Here is a 12,749-nt window from a genome sequence, read left to right on the forward strand (position 1 = left end):
CACACACAGAAAAGTTCTCCTGCCAGTAATCTTCGTGTAGCCACACAACTACCCCTGGCATGCTCTTTCTCGCACCACCACACATGGGGCTCTACGCTTGCTCTCTCTCCTAACCCTAACCCTAACCCTAATTCTCAGCGGAATCTCACCCAAGGCCGGAGCCCAGCAGGGCCATTCAAGGCACACACACAAAAGTTCTCCTGCCAGTAATCTTCATGTAGCCACACAACTACCCCGGCATGCTCTTTCTCGCACCACCACACATGGGGCTCTACGCTTGATCTATCCCCAAACCCTAACCCTAACCCTAACCCTAATTCTCAGCGGAATCTCAGCCAAGGCCTGAGACCAGCACGGCCATTCAAGGCCCACACACAAAAGTTGTCCTGCCAGTAATCTTCATGTAGTCACACAACTACCCCTGGCATGCCCTTTCTCGCACCACCACACATGGGGCTCTACGCTTGCTCTATCCCCGAACCCTAACCCTAACCCTAATTCTCAGCAGAATCTCAACCAAGCCCGGAGCCCAGCAGGGCCATTCAAGGCAAACACACAAAAGTTGTCCTGCCAGTAATCTTCATGTAGCCACACAACTACCCCTCGCATGCCCTTTCTCGCACCACCACACATGGGGCTCTACGCTTGCTCTCTCTCCTAACCCTAACCCTAACCCTAACCCTAACCCTAACTCTCAGCGGAATCTCAGCCAAGGCCGCAGCCCAGCAGGGCCATTCAACACACACACCAAAGCTGTCCTGCCAGTAATCTTCATTTAGCCACACAACTACCCCTGGCATGCCCTTTCTCGCACCACCACACATGGGGCTCTACGCTTGATCTATCCCCGAACCCTAACCCTAACCCTAACCCTAATTCTCAGCGGAATCTCAGCCAAGGCCGGAGCCCAGCAGGGCCATTCAAGACACACACACAAAAGTTCTCCTGCCAGTAATCTTCATGTAGCCACACAACTACCCCTCGCATGCCCTTTCTCGCACCACCACACATGGGGCTCTACGCTTGCTCTCTCTCCTAACCCTAACCCTAACCCTAACCCTAATTCTCAGCGGAATTTCGCCCAAGGCCGGAGCCCAGCAGGGCCATTGAAGACACACACACAAAAGTTCTCCTGCCAGTAATCTTCATGTAGCCACACAACTACCCCTGGCATGACCTTTCTCGCACCACCACACATGGGGCTCTACGCTTGATCTATCCCCGAACCCTAACCCTAACCCTAACCCTAATTCTCAGCGGAATCTCACCCAAGGCCTGAGACCAGCACGGCCGTTCAAGGCCGACACACAAAAGTTGTCCTGCCAGTAATCTTCATTTGGCCACACAACTACCCCTGGCATGACCTTTCCCGCACCACCACACATGGGGCTCTACGCTTGCTCTCTCTCCTAACCCTAACCCTAACCCTAACCCTAATTCTCAGCGGAATCTCACCCAAGGCCGGAGCCCAGCAGGGCCATTCAAGACACACACACAAAAGTTGTCCTGCCAGTAATCTTCATGTAGCCACACAACTACCCCTGGCATGCCCTTTCTCGCACCACCACACATGGGGCTCTATGCTTGCTCTCTCTCCTAACCCTAACCCTAACCCTAACCCTAATTCTCAGCGGAATCTCAGCCAAGGCCGGAGCCCAGCAGGGCCATTCAAGGCACACACACAAAAGTTGTCCTGCCAGTAATCTTCATGTAGCCACACAACTACCCCTGGCATGCCCTTTCTCACACCACCACACATGGGGCTCTACGCTTGCTCTCTCTCCTAACCCTAACCCTAACCCTAACCCTAACCCTAATTCTCAGCGGAATCTCACCCAAGGCCGGAGCCCAGCAGGGCCATTCAAGACACACACACAAAAGTTCTCCTGCCAGTAATCTTCATGTAGCCACACAACTACCCCTGGCATGCTCTTTCTCGCACCACCACACATGGGGCTCTACGCTTGCTCTCTCTCCTAACCCTAACCCTAACCCTAACCCTAATTCTCAGCGGAATCTCACCCAAGGCCGGAGCCCAGCAGGGCCATTCAAGACCCACACACAAAAGTTCTCCTGCCAGTAATCTTCATGTAGCCACACAACTACCCCTGGCATGCTCTTTCTCGCACCACCACACATGGGGCTCTACGCTTGCTCTCTCTCCTAACCCTAACCCTAACCCTAACCCTAATTCTCAGCGGAATCTCAGCCAAGGCCGGAGCCCAGCAGGGCCATTCAAGACACACACACAAAAGTTCTCCTGCCAGTAATCTTCATGTACCCACACAACTACCCCTGGCATGCCCTTTCTCGCACCACCACACATGGGGCTCTACGCTTGATCTATCCCCAAACCCTAACCCTAACCCTAACCCTAATTCTCAGTGGAATCTCAGCCAAGGCCGGAGCCCAGCAGGGCCATTCAAGACACACACACAAAAGTTCTCCTGCCAGTAATCTTCATGTAGCCACACAACTACCCCTGGCATGCCCTTTCTCGCACCACCACACATGGGGCTCTATGCTTGCTCTCTCTCCTAACCCTAACCCTAACCCTAACCCTAATTCTCAGCGGAATCTCACCCAAGCCCGGAGCCCAGCAGGGCCATTCAAGACACACACACAAAAGTTGTCCTGCCAGTAATCTTCATGTAGCCACACAACTACCCCTGGCATGCCCTTTCTCGCACCACCACACATGGGGCTCTACGCTTGATCTATCCCCGAACCCTAACCCTAACCCTAACCCTAATTCTCAGCGGAATCTCAACCAAGGCCTCAGACCAGCACGGCCGTTCAAGGCCGACACACAAAAGTTGTCCTTCCAGTAATCTTCATGTAGACACACAACTACCCCTGGCATGCCCTTTCTCGCACCACCACACATGGGGCTCTACGCTTGCTCTCTCTCCTAACCCTAACCCTAACCCTAACCCTAATTCTCAGCAGAATCTCAGCCAAGGCCGGAGCCCAGCAGGGCCATTCAAGACACACACACAAAAGCTGTCCTGCCAGTAATCTTCATTTGGCCACACAACTACCCCTGGCATGACCTTTCCCGCACCACCACACATGGGGCTCTATGCTTGCTCTCTCTCCTAACCCTAACCCTAACCCTAACCCTAATTCTCAGCGGAATCTCACCCAAGGCCGGAGCCCAGCAGGGCCATTCAAGGCACATACACAAAAGTTGTCCTGCCAGTAATCTTCATGTAGCCACACAACTACCCCTGGCATGCCCTTTCTCGCACCACCACACATGGGGCTCTACGCTTGCTCTCTCTCCTAACCCTAACCCTAACCCTAACCCTAATTCTCAGCAGAATCTCACCCAAGGCCGGAGCCCAGCAGGGCCATTCAGGACACACACACAAAAGTTGTCCTGCCAGTAATCTTCATGTAGCCACACAACTACCCCTGGCATGCCCTTTCTCGCACCACCACACATGGGGCTGTACGCTTGCTCTCTCTCCTAACCCTAACCCTAACCCTAACCCTAATTCTCAGCGGAATCTCACCCAAGGCCACAGCCCAGTAGGGCCATTCAAGGCCCACACACAAAAGTTCTCCTGCCAGTAATCTTCATGTACCCACACAACTACCCCTGGCATGCCCTTTCTCGCAAAACCACACATGGGGCTCTATGCTTCCTCTCTCTCCTAACCCTAACCCTAACCCTAACCCTAATTCTCAGTGGAATCTCAGCCAAGGCCGGAGCCCAGCAGGGCCATTCAAGACACACACACAAAAGTTCTCCTGCCAGTAATCTTCATGTAGCCACACAACTACCCCTGGCATGCTCTTTCTCGCACCACCACACATGGGGCTCTACGCTTGCTCTCTCTCCTAACCCTAACCCTAACCCTAACCCTAATTCTCAGCGGAATCTCACCCAAGGCCGGAGCCCAGCAGGGCCATTCAAGACACACACACAAAAGTTCTCCTGCCAGTAATCTTCATGTAGCCACACAACTACCCCTGGCATGCTCTTTCTCGCACCACCACACATGGGGCTCTACGCTTGCTCTCTCTCCTAACCCTAACCCTAACCCTAATTCTCAGCGGAATCTCACCCAAGGCCGGAGCCCAGCAGGGCCATTCAAGACACACACACAAAAGTTCTCCTGCCAGTAATCTTCATGTAGCCACACAACTACCCCTGGCATGCCCTTTCTCGCACCACCACACATGGGGCTCTACGCTTGCTCTCTCTCCTAACCCTAACCCTAACCCTAACCCTAATTCTCAGCGGAATCTCACCCAAGGCCTGAGACCAGCACGGCCATTCAAGGCCCACACACAAAAGTTGTCCTGCCAGTAATCTTCATGTAGTCACACAACTACCCCTGGCATGCCCTTTCTCGCACCACCACACATGGGGCTCTACGCTTGCTCTCTCTCCTAACCCTAACCCTAACCCTAACCCTAATTCTCAGCGGAATCTCACACAAGGCCGGAGCCCAGCAGGGCCATTCAAGACACACACACAAAAGTTCTCCTGCCAGTAATCTTCATGTAGCCACACAACTACCCCGGCATGCTCTTTCTCGCACCACCACACATGGGGCTCTACGCTTGCTCTCTCTCCTAACCCTAACCCTAACCCTTACCCTAATTCTCAGCGGAATCTCACAGAAGGCCGGAGCCCAGCAGGGCCATTCAAGACACACACACAAAAGTTCTCCTGCCAGTAATCTTCATGTAGCCACACAACTACCCCTGGCATGCCCTTTCTCGCACCACCACACATGGGGCTCTACGCTTGATCTATCCCCGAACCCTAACCCTAACCCTAACCCTAATTCTCAGCGGAATCTCACCCAAGGCCGGAGCCCAGCAGGGCCATTCAAGACACACACACAAAAGTTCTCCTGCCGGTAATCTTCATGTAGCCACACAACTACCCCTGGCATGCCCTTTCTCGCACCACCACACATGGGGCTCTACGCTTGCTCTCTCTCCTAACCCTAACCCTAACCCTAACCCTAATTCTCAGCGGAATTTCACCCAAGGCCGGAGCCCAGCAGGGCCATTCAAGACACACACACAAAAGTTCTCCTGCCAGTAATCTTCATGTAGCCATGCAACTACCCCTGGCATGCCCTTTCTCGCACCACCACACATGGGGCTCTATGCTTGCTCTCTCTCCTAACCCTAACCCTAACCCTAACCCTAATTCTCAGCGGAATCTCAGCCAAGGCCGGAGCCCAGCAGGGCCATTCAAGGCACACACACAAAAGTTGTCCTGCCAGTAATCTTCATGTAGCCACACAACTACCCCTCGCATGCCCTTTCTCACACCACCACACATGGGGCTCTACGCTTGCTCTCTCTCCTAACCCTAACCCTAACCCTAACCCTAACCCTAATTCTCAGCGGAATCTCACCCAAGCCCGGAGCCCAGCAGGGCCATTCAAGACACACACACAAAAGTTCTCCTGCCAGTAATCTTCATGTAGCCACACAACTACCCCTGGCATGCCCTTTCTCGCCCCACCACACATGGGGCTCTACGCTTGCTCTCTCTCCTAACCCTAACCCTAACCCTAACCCTAATTCTCAGCGGAATCTCACCCAAGGCCGGAGCCCAGCAGGGCCATTCAAGACACACACACAAAAGTTCTCCTGCCAGTAATCTTCATGTAGCCACACAACTACCCCTGGCATGCTCTTTCTCGCACCACCACACATGGGGCTCTACGCTTGCTCTCTCTCGTAACCCTAACCCTAACCCTAATTCTCAGCAGAATCTCACCCAAGCCCGGAGCCCAGCAGGGCCATTCAAGACACACACACAAAAGTTCTCCTGCCAGTAATCTTCATCTAGCCACACAACTACCCCTGGCATGCTCTTTCTCGCACCACCACACATGGGGCTGTACGCTTGCTCTCTCTCCTAACCCTAACCCTAACCCTAACCCTAACCCTAATTCTCAGCGGAATCTCACCCAAGGCCTGAGACCAGCAGGGCCATTCAAGACACACACACAAAAGTTCTCCTGCCAGTAATCTTCATGTACCCACACAACTACCCCTGGCATGCCCTTTCTCGCACCACCACACATGGGGCTCTACGCTTGATCTATCCCCGAACCCTAACCCTAACCCTAACCCTAATTCTCAGCGGAATCTCAGCCAAGGCCGGAGCCCAGCAGGGCCATTCAAGACACACACAGAAAAGTTCTCCTGACAGTAATCTTCATGTAGCCACACAACTACCCCTGGCATGCTCTTTCTCGCACCACCACACATGGCGCTCTACGCTTGCTCTCTCTCCTAACCCTAACCCTAACCCTAACCCTAACCCTAATTCTCAGTGGAATCTCAGCCAAGGCCGGAGCCCAGCAGGGCCATTCAAGGCACACACACAAAAGTTGTCCTGCCAGTAATCTTCATGTAGCCACACAACTACCCCTGGCATGCCCTTTCTCGCACCACCACACATGGGGCTCTACGCTTGCTCTCTCTCCTAACCCTAACCCTAACCCTAACCCTAATTCTCAGCGGAATCTCACACAAGCCCGGAGCCCAGCAGGGCCATTCAAGACACACACACAAAAGTTGTCCTGCCAGTAATCTTCATGTAGCCACACAACTACCCCTGGCATGCCCTTTCTCGCACCACCACACATGGGGCTCTACGCTTGATCTATCCCCGAACCCTAACCCTAACCCTAACCCTAATTCTCAGCGGAATCTCACCCAAGGCCTGAGACCAGCACGGCCGTTCAAGGCCGACACACAAAAGTTGTCCTTCCAGTAATCTTCATGTAGCCACACAACTACCCCTGGCATGCTCTTTCTCGCCCCACCACACATGGGGCTCTACGCTTGCTCTCTCTCCTAACCCTAACCCTAACCCTAACCCTAATTCTCAGCAGAATCTCAGCCAAGGCCGGAGCCCAGCAGGGCCATTCAAGACACACACACAAAAGCTGTCCTGCCAGTAATCTTCATTTGGCCACACAACTACCCCTGGCATGACCTTTCCCATACCACCACACATGGGGCTCTATGCTTGCTCTCTCTCCTAACCCTAACCCTAACCCTAACCCTAATTCTCAGTGGAATCTCACCCAAGGCCGGAGCCCAGCAGGGCCATTCAAGGCACATACACAAAAGTTGTCCTGCCAGTAATCTTCATGTAGCCACACAACTACCCCTGGCATGCCCTTTCTCGCACCACCACACATGGGGCTCTACGCTTGCTCTCTCTCCTAACCCTAACCCTAACCCTAACCCTAATTCTCAGCAGAATCTCACCCAAGGCCTGAGACCAGCAGGGCCATTCAGGACACACACACAAAAGTTCTCCTGCCAGTAATCTTCATGTAGCCACACAACTACCCCTGGCATGCCCTTTCTCGCACCACCACACATGGGGCTGTACGCTTGCTCTCTCTCCTAACCCTAACCCTAACCCTAACCCTAATTCTCAGCGGAATCTCACCCAAGGCTGCAGCCCAGTAGGGCCATTCAAGACACACACACAAAAGTTCTCCTGCCAGTAATCTTCATGTAGCCACACAACTACCCCTGGCATGCCCTTTCTCGCACCACCACACATGGGGCTCTATGCTTCCTCTCTCTCCTAACCCTAACCCTAACCCTAACCCTAACCCTAACCCTAATTCTCAGCGGAATCTCACCCAAGGCCGGAGCCCAGCAGGGCCATTCAAGAGACACACACAAAAGTTCTCCTGCCAGTAATCTTCATGTAGCCACACAACTACCCCTGGCATGCCCTTTCTCGCACCACCACACATGGGGCTCTACGCTTGTTCTCTCTCCTAACCCTAACCCTAACCCTAACCCTAATTCTCAGCGGAATCTCAGCCAAGGCCGGAGCCCAGCAGGGCCATTCAAGACACACACAGAAAAGTTCTCCTGCCAGTAATCTTCGTGTAGCCACACAACTACCCCTGGCATGCTCTTTCTCGCACCACCACACATGGGGCTCTACGCTTGCTCTCTCTCCTAACCCTAACCCTAACCCTAATTCTCAGCGGAATCTCACCCAAGGCCGGAGCCCAGCAGGGCCATTCAAGACACACACACAAAAGTTCTCCTGCCAGTAATCTTCATGTAGCCACACAACTACCCCGGCATGCTCTTTCTCGCACCACCACACATGGGGCTCTACGCTTGCTCTCTCTCCTAACCCTAACCCTAACCCTAACCCTAATTCTCAGCGGAATCTCACCCAAGGCCTGAGACCAGCACGGCCATTCAAGGCCCACACACAAAAGTTGTCCTGCCAGTAATCTTCATGTAGTCACACAACTACCCCTGGCATGCCCTTTCTCGCACCACCACACATGGGGCTCTACGCTTGCTCTATCCCCGAACCCTAACCCTAACCATAACCCTAATTCTCAGCAGAATCTCACCCAAGGCCGGAGCCCAGCAGGGCCATTCAAGGCAAACACACAAAAGTTGTCCTGCCAGTAATCTTCATGTAGCCACACAACTACCCCTGGCATGCTCTTTCTCGCACCACCACACATGGGGCTCTACGCTTGCTCTCTCTCCTAACCCTAACCCTAACCCTAATTCTCAGTGGAATCTCACCCAAGGCCGGAGCCCAGCAGGGCCATTCAAGGCACACACACAAAAGTTGTCCTGCCAGTAATCTTCATGTAGCCACACAACTACCCCTCGCATGCCCTTTCTCGCACCACCACACATGGGGCTCTACGCTTGCTCTCTCTCCTAACCCTAACCCTAACCCTAACCCTAACCCTAACCCTAACTCTCAGCGGAATCTCAGCCAAGGCCGCAGCCCAGCAGGGCCGTTCAACACACACACCAAAGCTGTCCTGCCAGTAATCTTCATGTAGCCACACAACTACCCCTGGCATGCCCTTTCTCGCACCACCACACATGGGGCTCTACGCTTGATCTATCCCCGAACCCTAACCCTAACCCTAACCCTAACCCTAATTCTCAGCGGAATCTCAGCCAAGGCCGGAGCCCAGCAGGGCCATTCAAGACACACACACAAAAGTTCTCCTGCCGGTAATCTTCATGTAGCCACACAACTACCCCTGGCATGCCCTTTCTCGCACCACCACACATGGGGCTCTACGCTTGCTCTCTCTCCTAACCCTAACCCTAACCCTAACCCTAATTCTCAGCGGAATTTCGCCCAAGGCCGGAGCCCAGCAGGGCCATTCAAGACACACACACAAAAGTTCTCCTGCCAGTAATCTTCATGTAGCCACACAACTACCCCTCGCATGCCCTTTCTCGCACCACCACACATGGGGCTCTACGCTTGATCTATCCCCGAACCCTAACCCTAACCCTAACCCTAATTCTCAGCGGAATCTCACCCAAGGCCTGAGACCAGCACGGCCGTTCAAGGCCGACACACAAAAGTTGTCCTGCCAGTAATCTTCATTTGGCCACACAACTACCCCTGGCATGACCTTTCCCGCACCACCACACATGGGGCTCTATGCTTGCTCTCTCTCCTAACCCTAACCCTAACCCTAACCCTAATTCTCAGCGGAATCTCACCCAAGGCCGGAGACCAGCAGGGCCATTCAAGGCACATACACAAAAGTTGTCCTGCCAGTAATCTTCATGTAGCCACACAACTACCCCTGGCATGCTCTTTCTCGCACCACCACACATGGGGCTCTACGCTTGCTCTCTCTCCTAACCCTAACCCTAACCCTAACCCTAACCCTAATTCTCAGCGGAATCTCACCCAAGGCCGGAGCCCAGCAGGGCCATTCAAGACACACACACAAAAGTTGTCCTGCCAGTAATCTTCATGTAGCCATGCAACTACCCCTGGCATGCCCTTTCTCGCACCACCACACATGGGGCTCTATGCTTGCTCTCTCTCCTAACCCTAACCCTAACCCTAACCCTAATTCTCAGCGGAATCTCAGCCAAGGCCGGAGCCCAGCAGGGCCATTCAAGGCACACACACAAAAGTTGTCCTGCCAGTAATCTTCATGTAGCCACACAACTACCCCTCGCATGCCCTTTCTCACACCACCACACATGGGGCTCTATGCTTGCTCTCTCTCCTAACCCTAACCCTAACCCTAACCCCAACCCTAATTCTCAGCGGAATCTCAATCAAGGCCGGAGCCCAGCAGGGCCATTCAAGACACACACACAAAAGTTCTCCTGCCAGTAATCTTCATGTAGCCACACAACTACCCCTGGCATGCTCTTTCTCGCCCCACCACACATGGGGCTCTACGCTTGCTCTCTCTCCTAACCCTAACCCTAACCCTAACCCTAATTCTCAGCGGAATCTCACCCAAGGCCGGAGCCCAGCAGGGCCATTCAAGACACACACACAAAAGTTCTCCTGCCAGTAATCTTCATGTAGCCACACAACTACCCCTGGCATGCTCTTTCTCGCACCACCACACATGGGGCTCTACGCTTGCTCTCTCTCCTAACCCTAACCCTAACCCTAACCCTAATTCTCAGCGGAATCTCACCCAAGGCCTGAGCCCAGCAGGGCCATTCAAGACACACACACAAAAGTTCTCCTGCCAGTAATCTTCATGTACCCACACAACTACCCCTGGCATGCCCTTTCTCGCACCACCACACATGGGGCTCTACGCTTGATCTATCCCCAAACCCTAACCCTAACCCTAACCCTAATTCTCAGTGGAATCTCAGCCAAGGCCGGAGCCCAGCAGGGCCATTCAAGACACACACACAAAAGTTCTCCTGCCAGTAATCTTCATGTAGCCACACAACTACCCCTGGCATGCCCTTTCTCGCACCACCACACATGGGGCTCTACGCTTGCTCTCTCTCCTAACCCTAACCCTAACCCTAACCCTAATTCTCAGCGGAATTTCGCCCAAGGCCGGAGCCCAGCAGGGCCATTCAAGACACACACACAAAAGTTCTCCTGCCAGTAATCTTCATGTAGCCACACAACTACCCCTCGCATGCCCTTTCTCGCACCACCACACATGGGGCTCTACGCTTGATCTATCCCCGAACCCTAACCCTAACCCTAACCCTAATTCTCAGCGGAATCTCACCCAAGGCCTGAGACCAGCACGGCCGTTCAAGGCCGACACACAAAAGTTGTCCTGCCAGTAATCTTCATTTGGCCACACAACTACCCCTGGCATGACCTTTCCCGCACCACCACACATGGGGCTCTATGCTTGCTCTCTCTCCTAACCCTAACCCTAACCCTAACCCTAATTCTCAGCGGAATCTCACCCAAGGCCGGAGACCAGCAGGGCCATTCAAGGCACATACACAAAAGTTGTCCTGCCAGTAATCTTCATGTAGCCACACAACTACCCCTGGCATGCTCTTTCTCGCACCACCACACATGGGGCTCTACGCTTGCTCTCTCTCCTAACCCTAACCCTAACCCTAACCCTAACCCTAATTCTCAGCGGAATCTCACCCAAGGCCGGAGCCCAGCAGGGCCATTCAAGACACACACACAAAAGTTGTCCTGCCAGTAATCTTCATGTAGCCATGCAACTACCCCTGGCATGCCCTTTCTCGCACCACCACACATGGGGCTCTATGCTTGCTCTCTCTCCTAACCCTAACCCTAACCCTAACCCTAATTCTCAGCGGAATCTCAGCCAAGGCCGGAGCCCAGCAGGGCCATTCAAGGCACACACACAAAAGTTGTCCTGCCAGTAATCTTCATGTAGCCACACAACTACCCCTCGCATGCCCTTTCTCACACCACCACACATGGGGCTCTATGCTTGCTCTCTCTCCTAACCCTAACCCTAACCCTAACCCCAACCCTAATTCTCAGCGGAATCTCAACCAAGGCCGGAGCCCAGCAGGGCCATTCAAGACACACACACAAAAGTTCTCCTGCCAGTAATCTTCATGTAGCCACACAACTACCCCTGGCATGCTCTTTCTCGCACCACCACACATGGGGCTCTACGCTTGCTCTCTCTCCTAACCCTAACCCTAACCCTAACCCTAATTCTCAGCGGAATCTCACCCAAGGCCGGAGCCCAGCAGGGCCATTCAAGACACACACACAAAAGTTCTCCTGCCAGTAATCTTCATGTAGCCACACAACTACCCCTGGCATGCTCTTTCTCGCACCACCACACATGGGGCTCTACGCTTGCTCTCTCTCCTAACCCTAACCCTAACCCTAACCCTAATTCTCAGCGGAATCTCACCCAAGGCCTGAGCCCAGCAGGGCCATTCAAGACACACACACAAAAGTTCTCCTGCCAGTAATCTTCATGTACCCACACAACTACCCCTGGCATGCCCTTTCTCGCACCACCACACATGGGGCTCTACGCTTGATCTATCCCCAAACCCTAACCCTAACCCTAACCCTAATTCTCAGTGGAATCTCAGCCAAGGCCGGAGCCCAGCAGGGCCATTCAAGACACACACACAAAAGTTCTCCTGCCAGTAATCTTCATGTAGCCACACAACTACCCCTGGCATGCCCTTTCTCGCACCACCACACATGGGGCTCTACGCTTGCTCTCTCTCCTAACCCTAACCCTAACCCTAACCCTAATTCTCAGCAGAATCTCACCCAAGCCCGGAGCCCAGCAGGGCCATTCAAGACACACACACAAAAGTTGTCCTGCCAGTAATCTTCATGTAGCCACACAACTACCCCTGGCATGCCCTTTCTCGCACCACCACACATGGGGCTCTACGCTTGATCTATCCCCGAACCCTAACCCTAACCCTAACCCTAATTGTCAGCGGAATCTCACCCAAGGCCTGAGACCAGCACGGCG

The sequence above is a fragment of the Dromaius novaehollandiae genome, chromosome 4 (assembly GCF_036370855.1).
Source record: "Dromaius novaehollandiae isolate bDroNov1 chromosome 4, bDroNov1.hap1, whole genome shotgun sequence".
Lineage (NCBI taxonomy): Eukaryota > Metazoa > Chordata > Aves > Casuariiformes > Dromaiidae > Dromaius > Dromaius novaehollandiae.